Source organism: Dicentrarchus labrax, unplaced genomic scaffold (genome assembly GCF_905237075.1).
Source record: "Dicentrarchus labrax unplaced genomic scaffold, dlabrax2021, whole genome shotgun sequence".
Classification (NCBI taxonomy): Eukaryota; Metazoa; Chordata; class Actinopteri; family Moronidae; genus Dicentrarchus; species Dicentrarchus labrax.
Genome location: NW_026136711.1, coordinates 19,353,602 through 19,370,160, shown reverse-complemented (window position 1 = coordinate 19,370,160; position 16,559 = coordinate 19,353,602). Strand labels below are relative to the sequence as shown.

Below are 16,559 nucleotides of genomic sequence, written 5' to 3'. Positions count from 1 at the left end.
GTTTCCAGGATGTTAGTTTTATAATCAGAAATCAGAAACCGATTATTAACAATTTATGCAGTCCTTAAAACTAACTGCAAGACGCACCTCGTGTCTTTTTAGTTTGTTACTGTAAACACGGTTCTGTCTGAAACTGAGTGATATGTCTCTGCCAGCATTTCTACCGGCCAACAATGAAACCCGCTGATCTAGGTTCTCCTGTGATCTCTGCGCAAAGACGGAAAGAGTATGCCTTTCAGTGGAAGTCAATCAGGACAATAAATATTGCATTGCACGTTTTCCTTGCTAGTAGCACGGTTCTAGGGATGGCAATGTTCATCAGTTGGTCAGTCGGTAGGTCTTCTACTTGTCTCCAGGCTGATAACTCCAAAACTAATTGGATGGGTGTCCACGAAATCTTGTGCAGGCATTCATGGTCCCCACAGAATGAATTCTGATGCCCTGATCTTTCATCCAGTGCCACCATCAAGTAAAGGTTTGTGTGATACTAATGGCTTCACAACTAATGCTGTTATTTAGCAAATGTTAGCAGGCTAACACACTAACCCAAGATTGTTAACATTATTCTTGCTTATCATTTAGCTCAAAGCACTGTATCAAAGTACATCCTGACGGAGGCGCGAGCACGGCTGTAGCCATGTGAATGTAGACTTTTATGTTTCTTTTTGTTTTGTTATGTGTTTGTGTGTGTAAATGGTATTAGAACAACCATGTGTTACTATCTGGAATCAGTATTTTGTGCAACGTGCCCCCTTTTTTAGTGTCGATGAATTAATTGGCTCATAACCAACCATGTAATGTCCCAACATGTAAGGTTATGGAGCACCCTGGCATATGAATGTCCTTTGTGAGCTTAAATACTTCATTGGTCATTTACAGCATCTCCGCTCAGTGGTCATCCAACTTGTGTTGCAGACCTTTGCTACACCCAGTTTCTATGGTTACACCTTGCTGCGCTCTGCTCTTGGCAGTCAGAAAGTCCTCTGGAGCACTGCACATGCATCACCTTTTAAGCTGACAGATAGGTGAGGCAAGGTGAGACTCGTACACGCCATTAAAATAAGAAAGAACAGGGGGAGTTCATACAGCTGAATGAAAACGCTGTGCCTCCAGAACCGGTTGCCAGATGTCCTTTGCTGTTCACCCTCTTCCTCCTCATTACTTGGCAGTGCTTAAATTAGCATACCAACGTGTTTATCTGTGAATAGGAATAGGACACAACCAGAGGAGAGTGCTCTGAAATGAAACCGCAGATTAAAGCACATGCCTTAGTGCACTTGAGATTCTGTCTTTGAACTATAGCATACATCTGTTGAGCTCCTCCGCTGACCTTCCGGGATGCACCAGCCACTTTCTCAGCATCTCTGGCCCTCTCCTCTATGGGTAGCCGTTCCCACTGTGTCAACCTCTGAGCAGATGCTGAGCTTAATATGTCCCAGGGGTTAAATGTCCTTTGCTTTCCACAAGGTCAGGTTTATACTGCGACAACTTCAAAGACAATCGTGGTTGCTGGTTGAGAGGACAGAATGGCAAATGTGGAAGACATTGCAGAAATGTCTCATCTCATCATTGAAAATGAAAAAAAACAACAACAACAGATGATTGCATGATTGCAATGTGTGTATGTGCGTGTTGGTATGCACGCTGAGTAATTCATTCCTAATAAATGAGTCAGTGTTCTATGGGAAATGTGTGTACGGCTCTTTTTGCCCCCCCTCCTCCTATGAACACAGATAGAGGTTCCCAGGGTGAGGGTACCTGGTCTAATTTGACTGTAGGTGTGTGTCTTTTTTTTCCTCGGTGAACACGAGCTTAGAGGAGAGAGGAAAGAGACGATCCCCGGAGCGGTGTGACATCAAAACGCGCTGCCGCCGATGACCTAGAAACGGAGCGTGCGTATCCTATGTGCGTAAGCAACAGTGGGCTTTGGTGGCACATGGCTCAGGCAGCTGTTTACGTTGCTGATTGCGTGTCAAAAAAACAGACATTGCAATTGGATCGATTTTCCTTAAAGGCCCGCGTGAGTTATGTATATTTTTAGAACAAGTTAAAGGGGAAACAACCGAGTGGGTGAAATAAATGCGTGCGTGTGTGAGTGAGTGTGTGTGTATGAGGTCTCCTCGCGGTCATTCACTCATCTCATTGTCTCATAATGCGCGCTCAAGCACGACGATAAATCCACGAACATGAATGAAATGAAATACCCCCCCCCTCACCCACCACCACCACCGACTGAAATGACACTTTATGTGTGTCCAGCGCGTTAAAGAGCAGCGGGTGCGACCCTTCCCACCGGCTGATGATATCAATCTAGTGGCGGTTCATTCATTTTCTAAACGATTAAAAAAAGGCGCGTGCCAAATAGGGGGGCTCTCGTGTCTCCCCGCGCGCGCTAGCTGGCTGGCTGGCTTGGGTCTGGCTTCGCAACCTACACACAACAATAATTTGATTGCGTGCGCGGTAGGCGGAACCCGGACCCTCTTCACATCCCACTTTTGAGAAGATTACGAGGACAGTTTACTGGGAAAACACATGACATTAACGCCGTGTGGAGGGAAGGAGGACGGACGTAGCGGGCCACAGACAGGACGACAAGCCACGGGTCTAGGAGGCAGAGCCGAGCAGCGAGCGGACGGAGGCAGCATCGGGTCTGTGTGGAGATATTTGGAGTTGGAGGAGGACACTGGTACTCTCTGGTAAGGCACTGAGCGGCTGCTGTACGCTTTAACGTTGATGTGTAGTCCTTATAATGTATTTAAACTAGTCAGCGAACATGTTTTTCGCGCACGCGGGGACCTAAATATTTGGATAAAATCAAAAACGACGCTCTTTGTGCACGTACGTGCAGCCAGCATCAACGTGCTCGCTATGTCTGCGTGTTCACATGTACTACAGAGGAGTTAAATGCAAAGTAAAGATCGAGCCAGGAGAACGTTGTTATAGGTGGTTTCATTCAAGCGACTTGCAAGTCGGTCCTTGCAAGGTCCTCGCTCGCCAGATAACCAGCCTCAGAGAGAGGTGACATTACAAAGCGTGCTGCACTTGATCTTCTCGTGTGGCTGGGTATTCTGCTCCCCTTTGGACTACAAGGACCCCTGTTGTAAGTACTGTCTTCCTTGGGGCTTATCTGAGCATCTGGATAAATGTTTACTCTCCATCCCTGTTGAGAATGAAACCTCTGATTAAAAACAGTTGTCCCAGTGTCACCCTCTCACTACCATGATCAAGTGGAGCAGCTCAGTGAAATCAAACTTGGGCAATGGAGGGACCTACTGGAAGCTCCTCCATGACCCTGTGAACCACAGCTTCTTAGTATGAGTCTAATTTTTTCCTTTCATTTCATGCTTTTGGCTGAACTGAACACTTTCTTTTTTTCAGGACTTGTGAACAGCACTGTTTCTGTAATGCATGCCAGAGGCATTCGGTGACTGAGTTGCTACAAAGCTGGGTGCCTGCAAATGCATCCTACTGTTTCAAGCTTCATTTTTGGATTGCCTGTCATATTTTTAAGTTGCGCTGGTGAAGCATCCACAGCTGGCTCACACCACGTCACAGCTTGGCTACAGGTGCCATCTGGTCTTTATGTTTGGTCTTGCCTGTAGTCTGAGGGACATACCCAGGGTTTTGGTGGAATGCCAAGTCTAACTAGGAATGGGTAAAATCGGCTTATAAATCATAATATACATTACATAAACACCTCACATTGTTTTTAAACACTTAAGCATTACTTTTGAGGATTTTATAACATGCATAGTAACCACATTTAATCACATTTCTCATAAAGGAAGTGTGCATGCATAACAAGACATTTAGCAAAGTTATGCGTTTGTCCAGCTAAGGCGAGATGCAAAACATCCCATACTGACTGAATAAAACAGCTGCATGGTTTCTGGAGTCACCTTCAGCAGGATAAGTTGCCAGTCATTCACTCCTCCACGATGAGTCACCTCAAGGGCTGTGACTGCTGGATTTCACTGGCCGGAGCTGATGAGAGCTCCTTTCTGGCCCGCTTGGCCTCTGCTGTCATAATCGACTGACTTCTGTCTCTGCCTTGTCATGGGCCCATGTGCTGCCCCATCCCAGAATGAAATCACAGTGTGAACAGACTGCCTCGGACCGGCATCGGGGGTGCTGATCTTTTGATCTCATGTGTGATTAAAGCCTGCACTGTTGTGTGTTTCGCGTATATGTATGAGAGTGAAAGCATGTTAACGTGTGTGTGTGTGGTAACGCACATGTATGCGTGTTCACAGCTGATTGTTGGAGAGGAGATTGAAAAGATATTGCGATCAGATAATCCTGAAGGAAAGTCTCTAACATAAGAGACATAAAACAATAGAGTAATAAATATAAAGTGAGTAAATGCCAACAGAAGTGCCTGATATACTGAGTAAAAGAATAGTAGTATTGGCAATGATATTGAGAAGTAATAAACAGTAATATTTCACGTGACATTGATATTATTGTTCTCAGTGTCAGATATTTCAGCTGTCCCACCTGCACAATGGGGAGGAGTTATACATTTTGATGGCCACTGACCATCCTCTAAGGTGTCCCCCTGCTATTCACTATTATGTCTGACCTGGTGCTCTGCAGCCTCACATACTGTGGCTGACCTGTGAGATAGCTGGTGATCCAGGCCTCTAGTGGAGGATCCACCTGCATATCCCAGCTTACTCCTGACCTGGGCAGGTCGTATGGTGTTAAAAGCACCGGTAAAGTCTAAAAACATGACTCTAGCAGTGCTGCCCGCCTCTTCCAGTTGATATAAATGTCATTGCCTCTCGGATGGATTGCAACATTTATTGATTGACAGAAAAAGTTTGGGAGAGTGGGGAGTGCTGTGCAATGAAGGTCACAGCCCTCATTAACAACTAGAAATGGTTCTCTACTATAATAGGTAGAAATGATTCCAATCATGGCATCACATTGAGCCAGCAGAAAAGAAGCTATCAATAGTATTTAGTGTCTTCAGTATTTTTCCTTCACTTTCAGTCTCAGGTTAGTGGATGAGAAATGTGTGTGGCTCCTTCTCCTGCCTTGCTCTTTCCTTCACCATTTGAATGAGACATTGATACAGAGATTCACTAAGTTACTATTTAATTTAATCAAAGCTCTGTGTCCATGTGAAATATATTCTTGTCCTGCAGCAGTATTGGTTTACCTCTGCAGGAATGAAAAGCAAATATTAAGGGATTGTTCAGTCTTAGAGAGCAGTGTAGTTCACAGTGAGAAGAAAGGAACACCCTGCTGTGACTTTGTTGCTGGTATTAAACTATGAAAGGATATGAGCTTCTGTCTGGCCTTGAGGTTGTACAGGGATTTGATTTTGGTCTTTCAAAAGACAAACAGAATTATTGTCTTAACTCTTTCCTCTCTCTGGTTACAAAAAGGCAATGTTGTATTCGCACTCAAAATGATATTTTGTCAGATTCATAGATGTGTACTTTGTGTTTTATAAAGACGGGAAAGGATGGGAAAGAACATCTAGAACCTGGGCAATAACACAATAGCAATATGTGTTGCCAGTAGAATAACAATAAGAAAATTGTATTAATAGTTTAATTTAAATGCATTAAATGCAAACAGCCATGAAAGCAGATAACGAATACGCCTGGGCTCAAAGCAGCCTATCATATCTCTTGATAATGGAGCATGCTATGAGTGAATCACCATAGCTACTTCCACCTTTTGGAGTACGCAACATGTCGTCAGTCACGACCTACATCTGCTACATCCCAAGAAACGATCCACAGGCAGTCCACGATGGAGAGGTCTACTCAGCAACATTACCATATGACAAAACATCAACATTATTATTATTACTTAGATACTTTGACACGTAAAGTTAGTAAAATCAACCTTTTGTCACCTGATAACTGCACAGCTTCTTCCCCATCCTGACAACATTGTAAACATAACGTAACACAGAAAGTAAATAGAAAAGTAGAAAATTGTACACTTCTCAGGGCAGCTTGCATTCAAACGCGTGCAGAAAGGCCACCACAGTAATGGCGACTTTTTTTACTTCCGGTACTTCATGATAGGGCTGGGCGATATGGACCAAAAGTCATATCCCGATATATTTAGGCTGAATATCGATATACGATATATATCCCGATATTTTTTCCGCAAAGTGAGCAAATGTTCAGTCTCTCTCTCTCTCTCTCTCTCTCTCTCTCTCTCTCTCTCTCTCTCCCTCTGTCTCACTCTTTCAATTCAAATTCAAATTCAAATTCAAAATGGGCTTTATTGGCATGAAAGTTTTTTTAAACATTATATTAGTTATATACAGTGTGTGTGTGTGTGTGTGTGTCTGTGTGTGTGTGTCACCCACACACACACACACACACACACACACACACACACGTTGTGATCAGAAGTTAGGCTGCATTATAACTTTTAAATTAATATTTTCAGAAGGCAGTAAGGCTGTTACCACTCACCAAAGCTGCTACCGTTATTACACAAGCAAGTACAATTATGTTAAAACAACGTAACGTAACTTAACGCTATTACTGAGCTGTCCATTAGGTTGACTCAGCAACAAGTGTCTGTAACATTAGTAACATAACGTTAATGGTATGATAAAGATGTGCTGCCTGTAAAGAACAAGCAACCCATCCCCACTAAAACCACACTCAATATTAACGTTGTGTTTTGCTAACATGAATCATGCCGAGCTTAACAAGCTAAAGCTAGCTAACGTTAGCTAACATAACGTTAGCACGTTAAGTTACCACTCATTTGCTTGCGTCTAGCCACATCACAGTATTTCTACTTTTTCTAAGTGCAGACTGGGTTATAAAAGAGTTGTGGTATCTGAGGACATACTGGGGGATATCATTGATGAATTGCAGCTTGCATAAGGCCATACCACTTAGGATAAATGCCAGGCCATTGGTTAGATGAGCTCTCAGTAGAAGAAAATTATTTTACCTACAACTCAGTGCTGTCCAGTTATCAGCAGTAGATTATAAAGAGTCTCAAATCCACGTCTTATGGGAACAGCTGCCTAATGTGATTGTAACTTCATAATGACTAAAAAAAGGTACATGTACTGTTTTATCAGTGTGACTGCATGCATAATAACATATTGATCCCAGTATTGCAGTGGTACCTCAGAAGGTCTAAGAGCTGTGGGCAGTTTAATTGATGAGTAGTTTATTTCTTCTTGAATTGATTGATATATTGATTAGGCCTGTTAGGTTATATTTGTTTATTGCTTATTCCAAACACCCAGGTTGGGAACCACTGCCATAGGGCATGCTTTTTACTTGCCAGCCTCACAAGGTAGTCAGAGTAAAGGGTTGAAATGAGTCTCTTGTTGTGGGGTTTGATTGAATTGCCAAAGACACCTCAGGACAGATAGAGGAAAGTCTTCACAAGGGATTGGAATTGATATGTTATTGATACCAATGGCATTATTGGTTCTTCTGATTCTGGTCTGATTTATTTTATCTATAAATTCCTGATCAGTGTTCTGCATGGAAAGAAGTAGGTCCACATAGGTTTTCTTGATTCCCTCTAGCATTCATTTTCATTTTGGTTTTCTTAGTCAAAGAAAAGAAATCTGCTGAGCATGTTTGTGTGGCGCTAAAAGTTTTATAACATAAGAAAGATAGACAGATGTTCAGCATGTTGCCAATATTTCCACCCTTACTTGAAATTATAATTGTACAGTAATTGCAACTAGCACTGATTTTGTTTTTTGTTTGTGAAATGAGGCCACGCTTTGGACTGTTTATTCCTCTCTGCACAGCTGTCAGAGAAACACGATAAGCTTGGAGGCATACAGTTCCGATGGATCAGACAATTTGGAACTGGTTCCATCCGGAACCAGTTCTCAATTCCCATCCCTTGTCTTAGCATTGGACCACCTTACACACCCCAAAGTCTGAATAAAATCTCCTGAGCCTCAGCAAGAGCTGTATTTTTTGTTCATTATCCATCGTTGGCTTATTGTACAATTCTTAGTTCTATAAGGGATTTGATACTTAAGCCTTACATTGATCTACTTACAGTGGGTGACTCCCTGCCTCAGGAGTTCTCTGTCAGTGGATTGGGATTTGGACTTCTATGGTGCTATGGCATGTGACAGAGTCAGCAGTGCAACATCCACCATGGTGGTCACACACTGTGTGAGTTGTACTTCCAGCTGAATGAATGCATTCGGCCCCATGATGCACTCTCTTTCTTTTGCTCTCCTCCCATGTGATGAGGAGGAAGCTGAAGGGAGACGGGTGGCAGATGCCAGGAGAGGATGGCACTTTGTTTTAGGGCACATGATTGAGTAGAGACAGAGCTGGCATTGAACAGTGTGGTGTTGATGGAGAACTGTTTGGAATCTCTCCGATTGTTCTACCTACAACTGGCATATGATTTTCTCAAAGAGGTTGTGTCCTTGACTGTGTCATTGCTGTCCTATAGGTTCAGTCCCTAGATACTCTGCTTTTGGGGGCACAGTGTGACTACAGCTGACTATCTGGAGGAGAGAAAAAGTCACATGCTGTCTCTTTTAGGCTAAGACAGGTAGAGCTGCAACAATTCATCGATTAACTGCTTAAAAAAACTGAAACTATTCTGAAAATCGATTACTCATTTAAGCAATTTAAAAGCAAATATTTGATGATTCAAGGCTCTACTTTTGTTGCTCTTACATTATAGTAAATGTTTTATTTTGTGGTTTTGTTGGAGAAAACAAGACATTTAATCATGTTATCTTGTGCCCTAGGATAAAACATCACAAAGCAGTGGGCATTTTACACTGCTTTATGATGTTTTAAAGACCAAATGTTTACTCAGATTACTGCACTAAATAGTCGTCAGATGAACTGATTAGTTAGTTGCAGCCCTATAAACAGGGACTTCTTAGAGCTTGATCTCACATGTTGTGAGTTCTTTCATTCAAACAGTATAACTTGTATTTTTTTTTTTTTTTGTCGTTTAACAGTCTGATAAAAACGTTAAGTTAGAGGAGAAGACTTATGCAACCTCTTAGTCAATTGGATTTGAATGGATTTGCATTATTGACATGCAGACAAAAGATGGGCTTACCTAATCGTGTACCCCAATTAAGTAAACACCAGGTTTGTCCTTTAAGTTTGAAGGAATACTTTGATTTGTGTGTTCCGCATGTGCAAAACATTCTTAGTTTCCCCACAGTAGAGGTAAATACACAATGAATACCAAAGTACTGTATTTAGTTGGTAAAGTGGCAATTGTTTGAAATGTACTGAACATACAGATCAAAGGCGGAGAAGTGGAGTATGCTGCAGGATAAATTGATATATAACGATATATATCAGCTGATCTTAGCGCATTGCAGATATATCCATATTGGTCAATATCTCAGCCGATAAATGACTGGTTTATAAGCATAACAAAGTGGTGGCTTTAATTGCCTCATAGGCAGCTGAACTCATTCAAATGTTTGCATATAATTCCCCGTCAAGACATCATCTCCTGCAGTGTGTCAGCAGCACCGTGTGATATATATATTTTTTTCGTCAAATATTCTTAGTTTACATTTATAAAGCTATAGCCTACTAAAAACATCATGTTTTGAAGTGTGCAAATCGTGTTTGCTCTCACCATGACTTGCAAGCTTCTTCATCTGGCAGTGAGTATACTGGCATTCGCTTCCAGTGCTGTATTTGACAGCAGTCTGAGAACAGGCCAAATTTGATTTGTCATTACCATGCCAGCATTGTGTTACTGTCCTGGCCAGTACTTTTCACCCTTGCTTAAAAAAAATTAAAATGCATATCCATCCCAGTAACGTGCTGCTTCTGCCATAAGCAGCCATAAGCCAATTCATCTATATCTCTATCTCTATAAATATATAAATATAGCTCTAAAAATACACCTTCCTGGCTCTGACTTTCATTCCAACGCCATGATTCCCTTCTGTAAAGGACATTTACGCAATATCACACTGTGGGATAATGTTAGACAACACACAATCTTGTTCTACAAGTTTTCAGTATACTGTAGATACAATATTTTAGAAACTGTTCTTGTTAAGAGTTAATTTGAAGTTTTGCTTATTAAGCAGCATAACACAGTGTTACTGTGTTCAGCACAGAGGTGATGAAGACAGCTCATGAGGCAAGCAGCCACAAGGCTGGGAGATCACATTCAAGTGAATAATTTGTTCTACATACGCAGTATGTTGTTGAAACAGATGTGGGACTGCACAGAATCTTGATAACCTGTCAAGCTCATCACTTCAAGAGCAAATTTGGCATCCTTGCTGTAAACATTATTTATATCTACACTGGTGATACCAGTTTTGATTGACTGTTTCTGTTTGGACACCATTTTCCGTTTTTAGGAAAACAATATATTTACAATATCTGAGTTAAATCAACAAGTGACATAAATGTACTGCTCTTTTAGTGCCTAATTACAGTTGCAATCTGCACCATGAGAGATGTCTGTGTTATAGTACGGACCACACATGCACAGCGGCCTGGAGCCACCATTTGACTATCATCTAAGGCAAATGCAGACGTGTTAAATGGAGGATTGTGCAAATAACAGAAGGAAGTATGCTTGATTACAGTTTCTGCTGGATTTAATAACCTTGCAAGGACCCATTATTAATAAGTACATGCATAAATAGAAAGAAAAAGAGAAGTAATAACAACATATTTAACTATTTTATAGCACCAAATAAATAGAGGTGGGGAGTTTTCAAGTTTCCAGTGGGCATTTAGTGTTATTCCATCTCTTTTTCATTTCCTTTTAAAAAGCTTCTAACAGACTCGGTCTCTTACTGCGTAATTAGCAACTATAGCAACTTGGTATCATTTAGTGAATTAGATGCTAATTACATTTAAGCAAGACTCAGCGCCCTGTACTTTCATGTACATAAGTCTAACCCGTGATATGGTATCCTATTTTGTCTCATAGGACCATACTTCTATCCTCAAGCCCATCCTTACAGCTGTGTGTACCTATCCTGCCTGCCTTGTAAGCTCAGTCAGTGAACTTTATGTATGGTTATGTTGTTTCTCTATTGTCCCTTCCTGTCTGTGGGGTGTCCAGTGTTAGAGTTGAGCCAGAGTGACAGAAAGTGTTGCGTGATTCTATAAATAACTCACATTTTCAGTGAGTCACCAGGCTGGTGCTCCCACTCAGGCGTGTCACGAGACACTAAAGACAATCCACACTTCCTCACGCCTCACTCTATCCCTAGTACAGCCCCACGTCATAATGCAGACACTCATCATCCTCGAGCTACATCATGCCAGTCAGGCCAGGAGACAAAACAGTAGACTTTTGGCCTCTTTGAGTTTCACAGAGGAAAAACACAAATATGAGTTACCAAACTCGAGACTACCCAAAATCAACAAATGTAATATTAAAGAGGAGGTATTATGGAAAACAGAAATGGGTCTTCATCCCCATTTTGCAATTTGAGTATACTTCTGCCTCAAACAGGTCACCACAGTATTACATTTTGGGTCAGGCTTTGTTGTGTAAAGTTTTTGTTTGTGTAAAACTGTATTTGCTCATTTCCAAATGTAATTTATGAAGAAATGTCTCTATTTCTCTCTCAGACTATTCCTGTTGTGCCCAGTGAGGGAAGGGGAAGACTGGCCAATGGATAAAATAGTAAAAATAGCTCTGGGTATTGGGTCAGGTTCTGTTTGCTGATGATTTTATTTTTTTTGCATTTTTGCCTTATTGGACAGTTGATAGTGTGGAGAGAGACAGGAAATGAGGGAGAAAGAAAGGGATATGAAGCAAAAGTCAACAGCTGGAATTGAACATGGGACACTGTGATTATAAGATGTGTATAACGTGCAGTTATTAAGTGCGGGTGCAGGTCGAGCAACATTGTCATTGTCAGCTTATCACAGTAGTTGAATCAGGAAAGACACAAGTTAACATGAATGCAGAAGCTTTATTTGATAAAGACTTTGACAATGACCTCATCTATTAGATAGATGTATATGATTAAAGCCCTATAAAAAGCAGCCAATCAGAGATCCTCCTAGAGAGACTTGACACTGGTGGCGGTGGAGGTGGCGGAGATGCACAGCCTGCAGTGACAGCAGAGCAAACAAAATGGGTAAGGTGGTTTAAATATTCTACAGCTAAGATAATCAGTGGTTGAAAGGTAAAGCCTGAATCCTGTGAAATCCCTGGATAATAGTTGAAGAGGTGGAGCCTCAGTGTGAAACAGGCTCTTTCTCCTTGAACTTACACTAAAACCTTCATTAGATGTAAATGTGGAGCACCGGAAACCAAACAATGTGAAGTAAACTGAGCGACCTAGTTTGAGATAAGTACATAATCTAACCTGTGAATCGGAGATCTTGTCTTTAATTCTACATAATTTCCTCTACAGCGTCATCAAGATTTATTTAAATCAGGTATGCATTATCTATGATTGATTGTTGACAGGCATGTTTATGACTGTTAACAGTCAAGTGCAAATGTTTAAGAGGACATCAGAAGGAATGTGTGGTGATGTGTGTGTGTGTGTGTGTGTGTGTGTGTGTGTGTGTGTGTGTGTGTGTGTGTGTGTGTGAATCCACTGTTTCCCTGACAGTGTGCCATACATTTCAGTATTCCATGCAGTACTTGTGCACGTCAGCATCCATCCATCTGTGAAGAAATGTAAGTTACAGAATCATCAGAGAAAATCGGACCGCAAATTCCTGCTTATCTCTTTTTTCCCTGCTTTGAACATACAGAATAATCCTGATTAGAGACTCTGTCTGAAACACTTGACTCACTTGAAAATAATACCTTCCACCTAATAGTGGATATTTAAATGCACTGCCAAGCAGAGACCACATCCTGCATCATTTAATAGCCTCTGACGTGGGTATCTCACAGCAGCTTATAGGAACCCTGGAGATGAGGAGACTCTCAGAAGCTGACATACAAATCTCTTAGTCAGAAGTTAATCTCTTATTCTCCCTGCTGGCTAATCACAGTGGTATGCAGGGCCTGCAGCAGAGAGGGAGAGAGATGGCAGGAAAACACTGTAAGGAAAGGGAAACAGACCATAAGGCAAGTAGTGTCTAATGAGAGACTCAAGTCCTAGTTACAATGGAATTCTCCTCAGTTTTATTGTACTCAGGCTCAGCATATACAGTATGCCTTTTTTAGAAAGTCAACTGTAGAGGGATGACAGGAAATAATGGACGATGATAGGGAATGACATACAATAAAGGTCCTTGGCCAGACTTGGTATACTTCATGGTTATTTGTTGCATAGTCGGTGCCTTTAATCCCTAGGCCACCACAGAGCTTCTTCATCTTCTATCATTGTTATTAGTACATGGAGCCCAGTTACCTCACCTTATTCCCAGCATAGCCCTGCCCACCTGAGCAGAGGTCTAATTAGCTAGAATGATTTAAAACACCTGTGTGGGTCTGCAGAGCCTTAAATTATATCTTCAGTGTTCCTCAACATAAAAACACCTCCTGGATAATTTAGCCGTACCCAAAGGTTTATGATACAGCCATCAGTTTTAATCAACTTCCCGTCAAATTAGTTTGGTGTGGCTCTAAATACTACACTACCCATGACTCTCAGCCAGAGGCGCGAATCAGAGCTGAAAGAAAAAATGCTTTGCCAATGCTAACACCTTCTACGTAATAACGTAAGGCGAAAATAACAATACTTTTTTACATTGGGAACCCTGGATGCCCGAAATAATTCCTCCTGTTTTGTCTCTGTATGATTGGAAGTCTGACACAGTAGACGTCACAGATTTTTGTAACATTTAGCATTAAAATGTCAACACTAGACCTATGTTATATATTTTCTTGAGGTTTGTACTTACCCAAATGTTTCCAACAATGTTCAAACCTAGAGAAATTTGTAGTTTTATGCCTGTAATAGTGCGTTTCAGCAGTCGCCTGTCAAGGATATCCCCTTTGAGCTGTCATAAGTTGATTTTTTATCCAGTTTTAGACCACATTTTTACAATATACACTGTGTCGTTTTTGCCGGTTTTACTCACCTGGTCCAGTTTGAAGAGAAGTCCTCTGCTTCTGGTACAAAAAACTCAACAATGAACACTGAAGGAATCCTAACCAAGAGAAGCTGACTGCAATGACGGCAATGGTTATTAAGACTCCCATGATCCATTGCTACTTTACTACCTAATCAAACTTCGTCGTTTGTTGTTGTTTTTGATGCGAGAGACCCTGTAGCGGGAGAAATGACATATTGTACGTTTAACATAGTAAGCTCAAAAACTCATCCTGGGCTACATCGCTTGTTTGTTATACTATATACTATACTATACTACTATATTATCCAATAAATTGTATATTGTGTGTACTAGATAAATGATGTTCCATAAGAAGTAAAGGTGCAATAACACAAGCTTTTTTTCCGTAGCTGATTAATTGCCTTCTTGTGTCATAGAAACGCTGAAGATCTCACACATTGCAAACACTTCACTTCTACAACAAGTGTAGTTGTACACCGGCCTCAGTTACACAGTTCGGTAATGATGACAGCTTTATTTTCTGCCTGTAGCTGCTTGGGATGTTCTAATTCATTCAACAGCATGACGGTTTTCCCGTAATTACACTGCATATGTCTTTGTATGTGTGTCATCATGTGTATTTATGTGCCTGTTCACCCTTGTGTGAAGAACCACAATACAGACAGATGGTTGTTGGACGTGTTTGCTGAGTGTTTACTGCTTATTTCAGGCAGCTGCTGTGTTCAGTGGCACATGCAGCAGCACTTAAACACAGCTTTGTGTGTGACATGATGTGGGGTCACAACAAGGCGATTCACTCCTCTGCAGCTATTTTTATACAGGAGCAAGAGTGTATGGAGTGACCTGAGCTGGTTGATCCTGATTTCCTGCTTGAGCGAGATGGGACCCTAATCTGATCGACTCTATCATCCTGACTGTCAGAGGTCCCAGGTCTCGACTCACTATTTTACAATAAAATGGTCTCTGACAGATCTATTAGCTGCTCATCAGTGAGATTGTGGGCATATGTAATCTCTTAATCTACAGGAAATCTCTTCCTGTTCATGGACATGAAGGATGAGGATGAGAAATTTGTTTTAAATGCTGTCTGTCATTTTTCCAGTGCAGCAACTATTAAAAAACAGGCAAGGCAGTACCATAAACAGATCCTTTACTAAGTCATTTCTCAGAATTGCTATGGTGAGACAGATTTGCTGTGATTTGCTGTGATGCTGTAGAGAAAGGTTATTCAAGCAAATTCTAGCTCTGCTTTTACGGGATCCCTTAAAAAAAGAGTAGAAATCAGTCAATGCTATGCACATGCTCTTCAGCAGATTAGGAGAAATTACAGTGGAGACTCAATTAAGAAAGCTTATATAGCCAGAGGCATATGAGAATGTCATCAAGTTGTGACAGAGGAGGGAGAATTACACTTTGAGATTACTCATCGCATAAACTGCAGACACACGCACAAAGCCACACATTTAATTATTCACCGAATGAACACAAATGCACACATGCATAGCAATAAGAAAAGGGGAATCAGCATGCACAGTGCTGCGCGGTTCAGGTATCAGTATAGGAATAACAATCAGTGGAAGAGCCTGGCTCTGTTTGCCTCCTTGTGGGATGACGTGTCTCAGCAGAGTTGTTGACGTCAGAGCCAGCGAACTGAGGCGCATGCACTCGCTGTGTGTTGGCAAACTGAGGTGATGTTTTGGACGAGGGCTTGAATAAACATAGCCTCTGCTGTTGCTTTGAAAAGACTCATTTACTCCCACCACGAGCATCACAATGTAGCAGCATTAACTCTTGCATAGGATTTAGGAAGTTTGAATATCAGTGGACACATTGGGTTTCTCAAGACTGTGGTCTTTTCTTTTCTCCTATACAACCATTGTTTTATTTTTTATCATAAAGCTTTGCAAAACTGTGCTTCTGAGAAATGCGGTTTATGGAATTATTTTATCTGTAACAGATGGCACTACTGAGGCAATCAGACTGTAGAGGAAGACTGATTATCACCCAGTCAGCTTGTCTATGACTTCATTTACATGCACACTAGTATCGTGGCTATGGTCTGGTTTTTGGAGTATTCCTGGTGATGTGTTTTGACACCAAATAAACTTATGTGGAGATTTCTTGTGGTAATGCTTTTGAAAAGAAAAAGTCTGCTCTCTTAACAATGTTTTTCCTTTGGATGCAAGATGTTAATCAGGGTTAATGCATTTGCTCATACAGATAGTTGAACATGTGTTTTTGGATGACATAGTGTCTACAGACTACAGAGCATTTCAGTTTTCCTGAGCATTTCCTTATGGACACACAAGTCTTCTTCTGTTTCATACCACAATGGTGCTATGGTAACTGGTGTTCAAGCCTGTGGGGCTGAACTCAATTGTTTTCGTGCTCATTCTCATTTCCCTTGATTTCCTTGGTTATAAATATTGGTGGTGGCACGTCACTTTGCACATTTGATCCTAATACGCCAGATGGTTGTATTGAGATTTTGGATAATTATATAGTTGATGATTTTGTGTACATTTTTGTGTAAATACATTTCACGAACACACAGGTTATTTATGTATATTATAA

At 41.2% G+C, this 16,559-nt stretch overlaps 1 protein-coding gene across 3 annotated transcripts in view; it reads left to right on the top strand.

The window, feature by feature from the left end:
* Nucleotides 1-2,245: 2,245 nt before the first annotated feature.
* LOC127372130 (sodium-coupled neutral amino acid transporter 3-like) overlaps nt 2,246-16,559 on the top strand; it is a 37,261-nt gene continuing 22,947 nt past the window's right edge. Inside the window, exon 1 of one of the 3 annotated variants that reach the window (XM_051415548.1) lies at nt 2,246-2,696. The gene's annotated coding sequence lies outside the window, so the exon portion shown is untranslated. Of the gene's footprint in view, nt 2,697-2,763; nt 3,101-16,559 lie in introns of those variants that run through there. The other 2 variants (XM_051415550.1, XM_051415549.1) reach the window with 2 other exon arrangements.